Source organism: Anolis sagrei, chromosome 1 (assembly GCF_037176765.1).
Source record: "Anolis sagrei isolate rAnoSag1 chromosome 1, rAnoSag1.mat, whole genome shotgun sequence".
NCBI classification, from domain to species: domain Eukaryota; kingdom Metazoa; phylum Chordata; class Lepidosauria; order Squamata; family Dactyloidae; genus Anolis; species Anolis sagrei.
In genome coordinates this window covers 215,455,070-215,470,320 of record NC_090021.1, presented here as the reverse complement: position 1 = coordinate 215,470,320, position 15,251 = coordinate 215,455,070, and the positions used below count along the sequence as shown (strand labels likewise).

General features: G+C 38.4%; 1 protein-coding gene across 3 annotated transcripts in view; it reads left to right on the top strand.

The window, feature by feature from the left end:
- GPR39 (G protein-coupled receptor 39) overlaps positions 1–15,251 on the top strand; it is a 240,245-nt gene that overhangs the window by 224,246 nt on the left and 748 nt on the right. The gene's annotated exons all lie outside the window — the stretch shown is intronic.

Here is a 15,251-nt window from a genome sequence, read left to right as displayed (position 1 = left end):
GGGAAAGCTGTATCTAAATTTTATAAGGTTTCTGGCTATGTATCTCTCTCTCTCTCTCTCTCTCTCTCAAAACAATGGAAGATTTTTGTCACTAGAGAGACTGTGGCTTATTTGGACTGAATGAGAAACTGTGCCAGAAACCTCTGACCAGTTAGACGCTATACAATGGTAAGTATTATGTCTCTGTAATGAACTTTGTTAAATGGACAATTTCTTAGTGAAAACATCTGTCCTTTATATGCATTAAACTAACCACAATGATACTAATGCCATGATTTGGCTGGTTTTACACACATGGAACATCTAGCCTCAGAGAGCAGTAGTTGCATTCTGTCCGATCATCTGCAGAGCAGTTAGTTATGCTGCAGTGGCTTTGTTCTTTGGATACATCTGTGCAGACCTGAGCATCCGCAGCAGATTTTTTTCCTGGAGCTCCAATGTAAAAGCAGTTGGGCTGCAGGGTTAAGGGGGACTTCACTGAACAGGACATTGATAGAGTCTCTGCTTAACTCTCAGAGCCCTTGTGGGTCGAAGATGCCAGCAGGTAAAAGTAGAAATAATTTGCTGTGGAAGAAATTAGGACATAGAGGAATTCTGGCACACACAACAGCATCTATGATAAATGCATTCATACAGCCATTTCTTTATGGTGTGATAACAGTATCATGTCTCAAGGGTTCCACAGCAGACTGTGTAAACAGCACTGCAAAGTGTCTGGAAAATGAGTTTCAGCTCCATACATTTGCTTCATTTTTCTAATCAGCCACTTATAAAATGTCTCCGATTTTGGAAGCACTTATCAGGATTAAAATATAATAACTCATACCTGCCTGCAGGCATGCAGTCTAATAGGCACCATGCAAAATGAAGAAGTAATGGGGAGGGAAAAGTGCAGCAAATCTAGGAAACATTTCTTGATACCACATACTCTCAAATATATCCATCTACACAGCAAACCAGCAGCCCTTAGTTACCTGGCAGGTAAGAGAGTATCCTTCCATTTAGTTCTACAGTTCCAGTTTAACTGTCAGCTGAGGCTCACTATTTTTTCAGGAAAGGAAGAGAAGCAAGCTCTTTCTTTTCAGCTGCTTGAGAGATTGGGTCATCCTAATCTTCCTTTGGCCACAGACTGTTGATCCTGAGAGATGGGGAAGCAGATTTCCAATTGGCTTGATCCATTTGTGGAAGCAGCTTGTCTGCTGAAGGAAAATTCTGATGGTGTGAGCAACTGGGAATGGAGTGAAACATTTTATTCTGTCAATTATAAGCAGTCAAAGGACACAATGGTACACATGTGTATTCAGAACTGACTTTACATTTCTAATGGCTGACTAAAGCCATACCCCACTTTTCAACTTCTTTTTCAACATTTTGTTGTTTGACAGATCAAAATTATAGCTATGTACCACACTTTTGCGCTCCATGCAGTCATGCCGGCCACATGACCTTGGCGGTGTCTACGGACAACGCTGGCTCTTCGGCTTAGAAATGGAGATGAGCACCACACCCCAGAGTCAGACATGACTGGACTTAATGTCAGGGGACTACCTTTACCTTTACCTTTTACCACACTTTTGTCCCCTGGTCCCCTCTTTTGACCATACACTCCTCCCCCCCTCCCCCCACAAATCTACCAAGCATGTTGGGAGTGTTTCTCTCTAAGTTCACTCAACATGCTGTTATTTTTCCCTCTCAGTTGACTCAGTATCACCTAGCTTTAAAAAAACCCAACTGGCTTCTACTTTTCAATCATTTCCACTTTTTGACAGTGCCTTTGTCCTTGATCCAAAGGATGCCTATAATTGGCAAATGGTCAGGTTTTGACAGCTTTATAGTGATGCTGAACTATTGCAGCCTCAGGTTAGGATATCAGTTTAGCACTCCACTAAACAGCAAACTTCATTGGATGACCTTTGCCTTACCAGTATCTTTTTTTAAATCATTTTTGTTATTATACTTATTTATACCTTGCTTTTTTCTCTCCACAAGGAGACTCAAAGCAGTTTACATTAAAAGCATTTCAATACAATTAAAATCTACAAGTATACAAACATTAAAACAGAACTAAATATCATTGGTATTTTAAAAAATCACAGCTAAAATCCATAAAAAAAACACTAAAAGGTAAAAACCACAGCACTCCCTGACTTGATTTTAAAAACCACCCTTCTTTAAAAAGCCTGCCTGAATAAAAAGGTTTTAGCCTGCTGCCAGACAGACAGCAGGGAAGGGGCTGGTCTGGCCTTCCAGGGAAGTTCCAGAGTCGGGGGAGCAGCTACCAAGAAGGTCCCCTCTCTTGTTCCCACCAACTGAGCTTGAGATTGAGGTGGGGATGAAAGAAGGGTCTCTCCCGAAGATCTCTGAGGCTGGGCAGGTTCGTACAAGGGGATGTAGTCAGCCAAATAGCCTGGATCTGAATTGTGCCTGGAAACAGACTGGTGGCCAATGGAGCGGCTGCAGTGGGGCATTGCCCGATGGTTGTGATAGAGAGAGGGTAGGAGACCCTGTTGTCTTTGAAGAATTATATTACAAACAAGAAAAGAATGTTTTGTAGCTGTTTTATTTGTGGGAGAGTTTAATGGCAAAGGAAAATTTTCATCCCCTGGACATTTGACTCTTTCAAAAGGTTATACCATTTGATATTGCAATGCCACCAGAAGGTGATTTGAATTAAGGGTCTTTTGAATATAATCATAGATATAATGCTGTGTATGTGTTTGCTTGTTTTGTTAATGTGCTTATTTATTTCCTTTTGTAAATATTGACAAACTTGAAGCAAGGTCAATAATGATGTCTCTGATAAATATATTGAGATAGTCACCTTCAACTTTATCAATATCATTTCCCTCTAATTAGCTGTTACAAATCTATGTCCTTGAGCAAATAAATAATCAATCATAGAAATAAAATCAAAGTATGTGTCTTTGAACTCTTTTGCCCTTTGCTAGCACTGGATGCTTCATTGTACTGCTTATGGGTAAAGTTTGGCTTGGGGGTCAATGAAGAGGAAATCAGTATGGAATACAAAATGGATAGATATTCGAGAACTAGTGTGGCATAGTAGTTTTAGCGTTGGACTAGGAGCACATTTACACTGACCATTTAATACAGTTTCAAACTGGCATTGAAGAAAGTGGTTTAGCTGGCAAAAATCAAAGTTCGCTTTTCAGATTTTTAAAAAAATAATGATTTTGAGTTGTGATTGGTTGAATCCATGGGTGCCAAATTGTTGATACATAGGGCTGACTCTCTTTAAATAGATCTATCTGTCTAACACAGTGGACCATGAGAATGAAAATCCAGTCTGTGAACCTCCTTCCTCTTTTTTATTTTATTTTATTTTATTTTATTTTATTTTACTTCTGCTTTTTTCCACAGAGCTAACCAGCTCCATCCCTTTTGGTTTTTTGGGGGTTTTTTTGTTTGTTTGTTTTTCAGTGTGCAACAGAAAACTTTATTAGCATTTACACAAACAAGTCTAGAGGCTCCAGCAGAGGCTCATTTTTGCTGGGAAGCAACTTGAAAATGGCAGCACACTCTCCAACTACAACATCCAGAAGGAGTCCACCCTCCACCTTGTGCTGTGCCTGAGAGGCAGCTGTTAGATTCACGAACACCTTTGCAAGTTGCCAATAGCATTTGTTTGCACTGTAGCAGTTTCATGTCTTAATATTGTAAGGTGAATGCAGGTTCCCTTTTGGTACTAATGTTGAAGAGTGAGCCCTGGTCCAAGTGGGCTCTGATCAAAGTGGGCCCTGGTCAAAACGTTGTTGGGAACCACTGGTCTAACAAAATAGACATGTTCTCCCTCTGTTTCTTTTAAACCTCTTTCCTACCTCCCACTGCCTCATTTTCTTACTTAAGAACATTTAATAACTACAGACAAAGTGGATACATGGTAGGAAATCTCAGGTTTTTCAAATAAAAAAAAGTTTTTATGATGTTGGGTTATATTAATAGGGGGCTAATAGTAAAACATGTCACTATTGTGCACATATAAAACCAGTTTAATTTTTACCATGGACTTAAAGATGCCCAACACAAAACTAATTTGGAAAAGCCGAGCCACGTACATTGTTGTCTGTCCTCAGCTTGGAACTCAGCTAGCCATATGCTTATGCTCTAATGACAATTATCTTTTAAATGTCAGTGTACAAGCAGATGCTGAGAAACCTCATTTGTGCCATTCATTTCATGACAAAAAAGTCACTTTCTTTTGGTAGTTAACCTTGCTGATGCCAACACTATATTTGCAAAATATTTGACCTGGAGTCACCTATAAAAATAATATTTGGTGCATCTCGGAAGGACTTTTGAGCTACAAGAGAGCATGGAAACAGTTAACCAGGGCGGGAATGAGCATAAGGAAATAACTTACAAATTTGAGTACGTTATTTCCTTATGACAGTAATCCTAACCTCATTGGAAGAGTCAGATTCTATGGGATAATTGGTCTCCAGAGAAACTGCTGGGAGAAAATGCTTGCTTAGACCTTAAAACTTAGAGAAACAATTAAATGCCTAGGATGACGTGGGCGTATCAATTTTGGAGTAAGCAAGTACTGCAGTTGTTCTTGTGCTCTCCATTGCTAGAATGTGTTTTAAAATCCTCAATAAAGATGTAGATACTAGCAATGAATTGAGCTTGAGATCCTTTTGCCTGGAGGAATGTTTTTTGAGTCGTAAAAAGGAAGAACTGTTAAGGGAGAAGTGACTGCCAAGTTTCTTCTGTTCAGTGCCAGTGAGACAGTTACTTTGCTGGCTCTTAATGCACTAGGTTTACTTCACTGCAATGCCAAGTCACTCAGGAAAAGATGATGGCATGAAAGATACCTTTTAAGAAAAGGCAACGGATCATTATTTAACATGAACTCAGTGGTTTCATAATCAACTTATGTGTAGACAAAAATATGTACATATATATTGCCTTAGGTATTTGAGAGCTATGTGGTGCAAACAAAGCATTAGGATAATCAAAATTTTGATCAAGTGTGAATCCTTATCAAGTGTTTGTATGTATAATCATGAATTCTAAATAATTTGTGTTTCTTTAACATCTGAAGTAATTTGATTGTGACTGTAACTGTGAAGTTCAGAAGGAAAGTGCAAATTTAGTGTATTTGGTAGTTTAATGAACCAGTGGCAATTCTGTAACAGAGATGCAATGGGCAACTAATCTCCCTACAAATGCTATTGGACTCTAGCTCCCATTAGGCCATACCAGCATTGCCAATGGTCAGTGAACAGGGCAATTAGGGTCAACTCGCTAAATCCAGTTGCAAGTCCCAACTACAGTTGACCCACTTAATGAATCAAACCCTAGCAAGTCAACACTTAAATAAATTTCATAATTGAATGCTTCTTCTCTAATTAGGATGAGAAATTAAATTTAATTCTTCCAGTCTAAGGCCCCTTCTATCCTTCCATATCATCCAGATTATCAAAGTAGAAAATCCACATTTTCTGCTTTGAACTGGATTATATGAGTCTACACTGCCATATAATCCAGTTCAAAGCATATAATCTGGAATTTCTATGGCAATGTAGAAGGGGCCTAACAAACATTGGACATCTCACCTAGCTAGAAATGATTTCAAAGTATGTAGTTGTTATTGAGACTGAGCAGGGCATAATATATTCCATTCCATTAATTTTAAAAATGATGAACAAACAGCAGACCTCCAACTACAATGCAACCTGAGCCCTGCCACATGCACAATGAAGGACCTTCTCACAGAGACACCAGAGGCACTCCAAGTGGCCAGCTTCTGGTCAAAGGACATTTAGCATAATGCCAAGTTCTTTTTAAAACTTTTGTATTTTTAAATGTATTTTAACTGTACCCTCAACTTGCTTCTGACACAATAAATAAATCAATTTTATAAATGGCCGTCCTTTGAGAATAAGCCCTGTGAAACATTTTGAGTAAACATGTATAGAGTTGCACTGTAAGTGTCACTAATTTATGTAGCTGAGATTTGTTTTTGTTTTTTTTTTTCCAATGAGGCCAGTGAAACTTAAATTTGATTAGATTGTGCTTTTTCTTTTTATGTTGCTTTGATGCTGTATTATAAAATGGTATGTGTCTTATTCTGAAATCTTATTTTAGATGAAGACTCACTTTATTTTTTCAAAGCAGCAAATAAATAATGTATCCTTACAAACAAGAAGTGCAAGGTTAACAGCTCATGCATCAGAACACAAATATGTGAAAGGGAACACATTTGTTTTAAATTCCATTAAAAACTCAAATAACAGAGGGAAAAACATTTGCTTTACTTATAGCAAATTTTGCATCAAATGATGTGGAGTGGCAGCACATGGTCAATTAAGCAAGTGTTGGGATGACCAACTGTTTTAGGGAGGCAGTTTTCAACCTCAACTTCTATTAGGGTGCATCTCTGCACTAAAATAAGACAAGCTGAAACATAATGTTACTTCCAGGGTTTTATTTTTATTTTTTGGCTTATTGTCTTGCTGTGTTCAGATTTTGATGTCTGGCGTGTGTGTCCAAGTACCTTCAGGTCATCTGTTGATTCATGGTGATTATGAATTTTATAGGGTTTTCTTAAGGAGCATCAACACAGCGCCCAAAATGCATGAATTTGCACACTTTTACCTAAGGCATTGAAACGATTCCTCACCCCTTCTCCTACTGTGTCATTTCTACGCGCCAGGAGAGCTCCAGCAGCACAGTAATGTGGGTCATGTGGGTCATTCACTTTCTCTATTCCTGTGGTTGGTGGATGTGGATTGCTGGAGTTAGCATAAGGCTGGGACAGTTTGTGGACATGTGTACATTCAATCTCTACTGTTTGTTCTAAGGCTGTAAAGTCAGTGTGCTGAACCTTTGACTATACTGTATTTTTCTATTGGCATCCCAGCATTTGTCTTCAGTTGGGTCCTGAGTACCCTCCTTGATTGCATCAGCTATTTACTGATAAGTGGGGTTTAGGGAACTTTCCACCCAAATTTGTTTCCAATTCCACAATCCTGGTTTCTATGTTTATATCCATGTTATGCTAGTAGGGTTTTTCACTCTAGTACAAATGAATTGAGATTTTGGCTTTCTTGTTCAAATGGTTTTCTGAAAAGAATAAAATCTGTCATCCAATGGTTCTTGTGGTTCTAGTTCAGTAATTAGGAAGAAATGGAGCTACTGTTCTTCTTGTCTTCAGATTAGATTTGCAACATTATAAAACACAGCCTGTACTTGTCCCATGAATATGTCCCAGGGACAGAACAGGTGCCCATTCTAATAGAAAATACTACTTCTTGTTTTATAAGAATACTTGCTTTATTGGTCTCCATAAAAGTTTGCACTGCATTACTTAAGACCATTCTGCGCATTTATGGAGCAATGGTAGCTGCTATCCATAGTCTATTAGGTCCCCCATGATTTGTCATACTAAAGTTTGTTATTGGTTGTACCAGCACATTAAACAGAGTGAAAAGATGTTATGCCTTATGCTGTTATGACTTAAATAAAAATATAAGGCTTCCCCCCTGGAGGCATAGGGTAATTCCTGAAGCATCTGAGCCAAAATGTTTGTTCTTATTTCTGCAAAAATAAAGAATGTGGTGTGTGGTTTTTTTCCATTGGGTAGACAGATGAGCAATTACTTGTCCTTATAAAAATGACAAAGTTTACACACACAGCCCCATGAAAGACTAACCTCTACGGGATTGTACAAGGTTACCATCAGCTCATTTTTCACTTTCTGGTTCCTTCAGAAGAATCTAAGGGAGAACCTTATATGTGTAGCATTTTATTCTCACTAAAGGTCAATACCAAGAATATGGCTAAAAGGGAAAAATACATTATTTTATTTTGTTCTAATTTTGTGGTCAAGGATTTTAATTTTGATTCAGGATTGTGCATGTGATTTTTTTTGAAAAAAAAATGTAATTTGTAAGGACTATTGATGACTGGAGTTCATGGAGGTCTCTTATTCATAGACCATTTTATGATGAAAACACTTTGATAGCAATTAACACCAACAATTTCTGAATATTAATTTGCAGATGTTTCTAAGAGTCAAGAGCTGGAATTCTGTAGCTAAGAAACTTTTTCATTTAATTAATTAAACCAATACAATTCTGAAGACTCAAGCTGGAGAATGAGTTTTTAAAGCTATGTTTAATTTAAAAGCCAATAAAATAATCAGAGCAGAACAAAAACCCGGATTGACTCATGTTAAATATCATGTCTATTGCCAAAATATAGTTGAAATTGTAAGAATCCAGAAATATGTATATAACAGGTATATTACAATGCAGTATCTCCTGGTCCACTCTCCCTTCTGGAGCTACTGCAATTGACAGGGATCTCTTTCCTTTTATCAGGATGTAGATGATGGTTCCATCCTCTTCTGTGAATGATGTCTTATGTGACATTTGCTTTCTGATTGATAGGAGAACAGACACCCATTGATCCCACATTAGCAACTCTCAGTTAAGGGGTTATAACTGACTTGGGAAGAGTCTCTGAGGATACAATAAGGCAAGATAATCCATAGTAAGGCAACCTGAAAACTTCTCTATATAGTAGGTAATGAGCAAAGTGTAGAACTCCACATGTTGCTAAATTGCAAGTCCCGATATTCAAATGTTGTCCAACAAAATCCAGAAAGCTCACTGATCTGTATGCTTGAATCTTTCAGAAAGGTTTGTGCTGAATGGGACAGATATTCAAGCTTGCTTTTGAACATGTGTATGGGATAAATATGGAGGGCTTTCTACTTTGGCTGACCCTTGGCATGATGGCTTCAATGTCCTAAGCCCATATTCTCCTTGCTGCTATCACTATTGTTTCTCAGCACCAACCGCCAAAAGAGAGCACAAGGTGAATGAAGACTGTTTTTCTCTTTTTATTGCACTTGCTAAGAGTTTATAGATAAATTTGTCACAATAATGAGGAGAAACAGCAGACCCAGCAGTTGGCTCTGCATCAGTTGGACCCTCATTCTGGTTTCAAACCAGACGAAGCAATTGTTTGATGACTTCATGGCTCCAGGTTTCATATCCTGGTTTGTAGATCAGGTCAGCTTCCTGTTTTGGACACCATGGAAAGCAATATTGTGACAGATCCTGGAAATCTTGCACTACAAATTCTGACACAGGGAAGAAGTAAAGTGGAAGATAAGAGTACATGGGGCCAAAGGATCATTCAGAAAGTATGGCTTATTGAACAAACATTGTTTTTCCAAAACAAATTAAAAATTTCTTCATAAAAACATTATTTTGCATTTGGTTTAGAGTTTTCTGTAATTTTTAAAGATAACATAAGCAGCATCATTGCCAACAGGATTTTGTGAAAGGCAAGCATGGAGTTGGAGTAGGCTCCTGGGAAATCAGGGTTCAAACTCCTGCTTAGCTATAGAAACCCAGTGGATGACCTTGGACAAGCCATACTTCCCTCAGCCTCAGAGGAAGGCAATGACAAAATCTAAAACATCTTGTTAAGAAAGTCCTTTGAGAGGTCCACTTTGGGGTCGTCATACGTGATGATACGAAGGCACAAAAACCCAATCCTCATTATGAGAGATCACTTTCCTAAATTTTCAAACATTGACTATTTCAAAGTAGTTGAAACAAACTTTTTTAAAAAAAAATCTACACATTTAACATAATTAAATAACTTTGTCTGCCAGTAGTTGTTGTTTTTTCTGAGTGTTCTGCAAAGATTCCTCCGTTCCCCATAACATTTCTGGCAACCACCCTGAAAGAAAGTCCTCTAAAGGTTGATATTCAAAAATCAATTTAGTAGATCCACCTTCTTTTTGAAAAATGATAGAGTAACTCCGCAAGGTCTGCATGTCTTGAGTGATTCTCCCATGCCATGCCTCATTGATCATTAGTTCTTGTTAATGATTTTGACAGCACAGAAGAACAAAAATGAGGGCATGGCCTCACTGTTCTTTTACATGAAGTATGATCAAACAGCCAGTGATGCTGGAATGTCTAACTCATAAAGCATGACTATAGCACTAGAGGCCTAAACTGAAGTGACACAGGCAAGGAGTAAAACAGTAGATTAACAGACAAAAGCATCTGCCTATGTCCTACTATTTGCTTAAAGCAATAAATAAATGTGAAGGTATTACTACAGGGCCATTTCTCTCAATATGTACATAGACATGGGTGTCTTTGCATGTATGTGTCTCACATAAGCATACAGAGATGTTAAAAACAGGTTGATGATATTTTTTGTATGGGGATTTTTAAAAATGCAATTGCTTATCTACTACAATACTATTGAAGCATTACTTACCTAGTGTGAATGAACATGTGATGAGAATTGTGCCAGTTCCACCGCTTCCATGAAAAATGATAAGTCTGACAAGGAGATCTTGTCACATGGAGACATGCCACACAACTACAACCTCTGATTTTCCAGCATCCTTGCTTGAATGACAATTCTCTACACAAACAAGAGTGTCTCTTCAGGCTTGTTGATTTCCACATGAGGAAAATGGTAATGAATGTGGCTCAGTTCAGAATTCCCTCAAACAGCAGTTGTGATAATCATAGGTGAGAGCCAGCATGGATTGACCTTTCCAGCTGTGAAAAAGCACATTTGTATGCTATCATTTATCATTAACATAGTACCTGGCTTCATAAATTTACTTTACTCATAATGTACCAGCCCTAATGGCATATTATTATTATTATTAGTAGTAGTAGTAGTAGTAGTAGTAGTAGTAGCAGCAGCAGTATTTCTTACCCACCATTCCTCAAGGTGGGTTGCTGCATAATTAAAACACATAAATATTGTAAAAATTCTAAAGTATACATATTAAAATTTATTTCTATAAAATACATAATATATACACAAAACAGAGACTGAACACAAGACATGAGTTTAAAAGTCATGCTTAAAACTGGTTGGGTAGGCCTGCTGGGAGAGAGAGGTCTTTAGACGGTTTATATCAGTGGTTCTCAACCTGTGGGTCCCCAGATGTTTTGCCCTTCAACTCTCAGAAATCCTAGCAGCTGGTAAACTTGCTGGGATTTCTGGGAGTTGTAGGTCAAAATATCTAGGGACCCACAAGTTGCGAACCACTAGTATAGATGGTTATGGTAACCAATCAGGCTGCCATATTTTGAACCAGCTGGAGTTTCTAAACTCGGTACAAAGGTGGCCCAATGTAAAGTGTATTGCAGAAATCCAACCTTGAAGTTACCAGTGTGTGCACTATCATCTTCAGGACCTCCAAATCTAGCCAGAGCTGATAATAAGCACTCCTGACCATTGCACACATCGGCTGACATCGGAGAGACCGATCCAGGAGCCCTCCCAAGCTGCGAACAGAGTCTTTCAGGCAGAGTATAACCCCATTCAGGACTGGTTGACACACGCCTCCACCTTCAGATTAGGACCCTTGATGGCAAGAACCTGTTTTGTCTGGATTCAGTTTCAGTTTGTTTTTCCTTGGCCAGCCCATTACCTCCTCCAGGCATGTTTTTGAAGATGTGGAGAAATATATTTGGGTGTCATCTGCATACTGATAACATCCTGCCCGATGCTTATGGATGATATATCCCAATAGCTTCATGTAAATATTTAAAAGCATTGGAGATAGAACGGCATCTTGTATGATACCACATAACAGCTTTTTTTTGAGGAGCTGCTATTCCCAAGCGCCACCATCTAGAACCTGCCTGAGGCATGTAAAGTCACACCTATGACAAACATAGAGCAACATAAAACAATGTTTGATATGTTTACCAGTTCCTTGTAAGGCAGAACAAACTATGATTGGTTTGTATACCACATGTTTATATCATACTGTATTTTGAAGTAGTACCATTTAGCAAACAGTGACTGGCTTCACTCTGAAGGAGCTGGGGGTGGTGATGGCTGACATGGAGATCTGGTGTGGGCTGGTCCATGAGGTCATGAAGAGTTAGAAGGGACTGAATGAATAAACAGCAAAACAAAGCAAACGGTGGCTACTCCCATTGAATCAGTGGGATTTACCTGGTTTGACACGGAACCCCCGGTGGCGAAGTGGGTTAAACCCCTGTGCCGGCAGGACTGAAGACCGGCAGGTCACAGGTTCGAATCCGAGGAGAGGCAGATGAGCTCCCTCTATCAGCTCCAGCTCCCAATTGCGGAGACATGAGAGAAGCCTCCCACAAGGATGATAAAAACATCAAATCATTCAGGCATCCCCTTGAAGACGGCCAATTTTCTCACACCAGAAGCGACTTGCAGTTTCTCAAGTCACTCCTGACACAACAAAAAAAAACCTGGTTTGACATATTTTTTTCTACAGTTGATTTAGTGGGTCCACAGTGAGATTAAGTAACAAGAATCTGACCACTAAGTCTCATGGCTGTTCTGATTATGTGTTCAGATTTCAGAAGTGGAAGTAATTCAATGCAAAAAGGTAATTGCATTGATGATCGTGACTAATAGAAACACATGGATATAGGCATCACATATGTGACTTCTGAGGATCCTTTTTTCTGTCTTACAACATCTGTATAAAAAAGGAAAAATGAAGGAAAGCTATATGCTGTACTGACAGCTATTGTAATGTGAATGAGAGACGAACAGATATAAAACAAATAGGGCAATTTGTACTAAGTGGCAAGCAAAAATAAAAATACAGAGAGTTCATGTAGAAGGCATATTCTTGTTTATCTTATCTGTTTATGTTATTTTTTGTTACCACAAAGGTGAAAGTGCCAGCTATGATTTCTATTACAAAGCGAAGTACTGTTTCTGTTACAAAATGATTAAGTGTGTGCTTCTATTAGAAAACTATACCTTTGGGATAATAATAGCACCATTTATGTATGACCCAGTGAAAGAAAATCTAAAAGGATTTTAACAGAAAGCAAACTTCTCATTGTTATGAAAATTAATCTCTTTTATTAACCAAAGTTAAACATTCAAATCAAAAGGTTCACAAAACAAACCATCACACAATTTATGTCCAGTCCTGGCTCTTCTAAGCCACTGCTATTTTTTAATCGCCTTTTTCTCTTTACATTCATATTTTTTGTTCTTTTGGCATTTCCAAATTCCTTGACATTCTACAAAAGAGCATTGTTTTCCTGATACAGAATTTCAGATTGCTTGGTTTATTTTACTCTCCTATTTATATTTTAACAGTTTGAACTTTATTTTAATATGTTATGACCCCAGTTAAATATTGGCAGGAGCAGAATCGCTTGAAGTTTTACCAAGAAAGCAGGCTGAGTTGTTTAACTTGCTTTGAAGCAAAAAAGAAGCTTTAGTAAAGAGTGTGGTGCAAAATGCACAACTCAAGGGAACTATCGCAATGGGTGGGGAATACCTCTGTTATAGAGTGTTTTGTTTTACACATAAGGCACATTTGCTGCAAAACAAGGGACACCATTGCAGGGTGAATCGTCTGAAAACTTTGGAATTGCATCACAGGAATTCAATAATTTAGGGGACAAATTCAAAACCCTTTCCCCATACTACTACATATGTCCTTATTATATATATAATATATGTTTTAAAAAAGCAAGAATTTTTAACTACATTCTCCTTTTCACAGCCCATCTTGGGAACAGAAATTCCTCTTAAATTCAACTAACGCGTGTTTTTCCTAACAGATGTTTGCTGTAGTCATGGGTACCTCCACTCCCATGTAGAGAAGGGGTACAGATTAGTCACTGATAGATGGAGTTGCAAATCAGGGTTCAGATCTCAATAGTGCAATATATTTTGCAGATTTTAGAAGTAATTTTGTAGTAACTAAAATGTTAATAAGTTACATTTTGATGTAATGAAGGATAACATAATTCCTTTGATGGTATAACTGCAAATTATTTAGTTTTGTTTTTTTTTAGTTACAGAGTGCATCCGTCTTCACTAATGTGTTTTATATCACAGGCTAGTGGCTTATAACATTTTGAGTTTCAAAAATACCGGGAACTTTTACCTTTGAATGACACGAAAGAAAATATTTTTGGGTTGTTGTGTTTTCCAGGCTGCAGGCATGTAGCCGGGGGGGGGGGGGGGGGCTCGGGGGGCTTCAGCCCCCCCTCCCCCCAAAATTCTCATGGTGGTTCGCGAAAAGGCCTTACTGGTGCATTATTTAAACTGTTATGTTTATTAATATCATGATTTGATCACCATTCTCAATATATCCCATATGCATGGGGGTATTGGGGTAATGATACAAAAGGTTTGCTAGGCTAGACCCTCTTTCACTCAGACTCAGCCCCCCCCGAAACTCAGCCCCCCCCGAAACCCCCCCCCCCCTGAAATTTTTTTAGCCCCCCCCCCCCCCCCCCCGAAACGAAATCCTGGCTACGGGCCTGCCAGGCTGTATGACCATCTTCCAGAAGCATTCTTTACTGACGTTTGCCTGCATCTATGGCACAACCTCTGAGGATGCCTGCCATAGATGCACGTGAAACATCAGAAGAGAATGCTTCTGGCACATGGCCATACAGCCCAGAAAACACACAACGACCCAGTGATTCCAACCATGAAAGCCTTTGACAAAATATTTATTTCTTGGAATTGTATTGATTTCAATTTCAAAATTCAAAAATATAACCAAAATGGCAACCACAACAAGTTAGTTTTAGGAGTTACTTCCAAAGCTGTGGAATGTTTCCCTCCAAGCCATACGGAGGACAATGTGACACTTTCACACACAGCCACTGTAAGGATTAGAAGTCAATGCACATGAAAACATTTAATAGTTTAGAACACTGTATAAAGGATCAGTCAACGATTGCAGATTTATCTGTAGCTTTTGCATTACCATACCCAGCAATAAGAAAGCCACCGTGGTGTGCTTGTAGCAGATGAATCCCAAATGCATGGATATCAAAGCTTTGAACCCCTTCCGTATTATCTGAAATATTTTCCATGGTATGCCCAAGAGGGTTTTTTTCCCTATGCCTTTTACTTCACATTTTAATTCAACTGGAATTTCTTTCCCAGATGCCTATTACACACTCTTTGTCATAAAAAGAGCCATTCATACTATACGTAAAAATATCTTCTGTCAGAGAAAAGTTACCAAAAATAATGCCAAATATACAGTTGTATGCGTATTTGTTTTGTAAAATATAAACTGAATCTGATCATCTTTTGGGTATTGCCTGCTCCAATATGGCTGTATTTTTTTAATAACGCAGAAGGGGAGAAGAGTTGAGAAAAGGAATCATGGATAGTATTTTGAAGAATGCACCTTTAACTTAAATAACATATTTGAAATTAACCAATGCCAGGGAGAAATCTTAAAAATTACA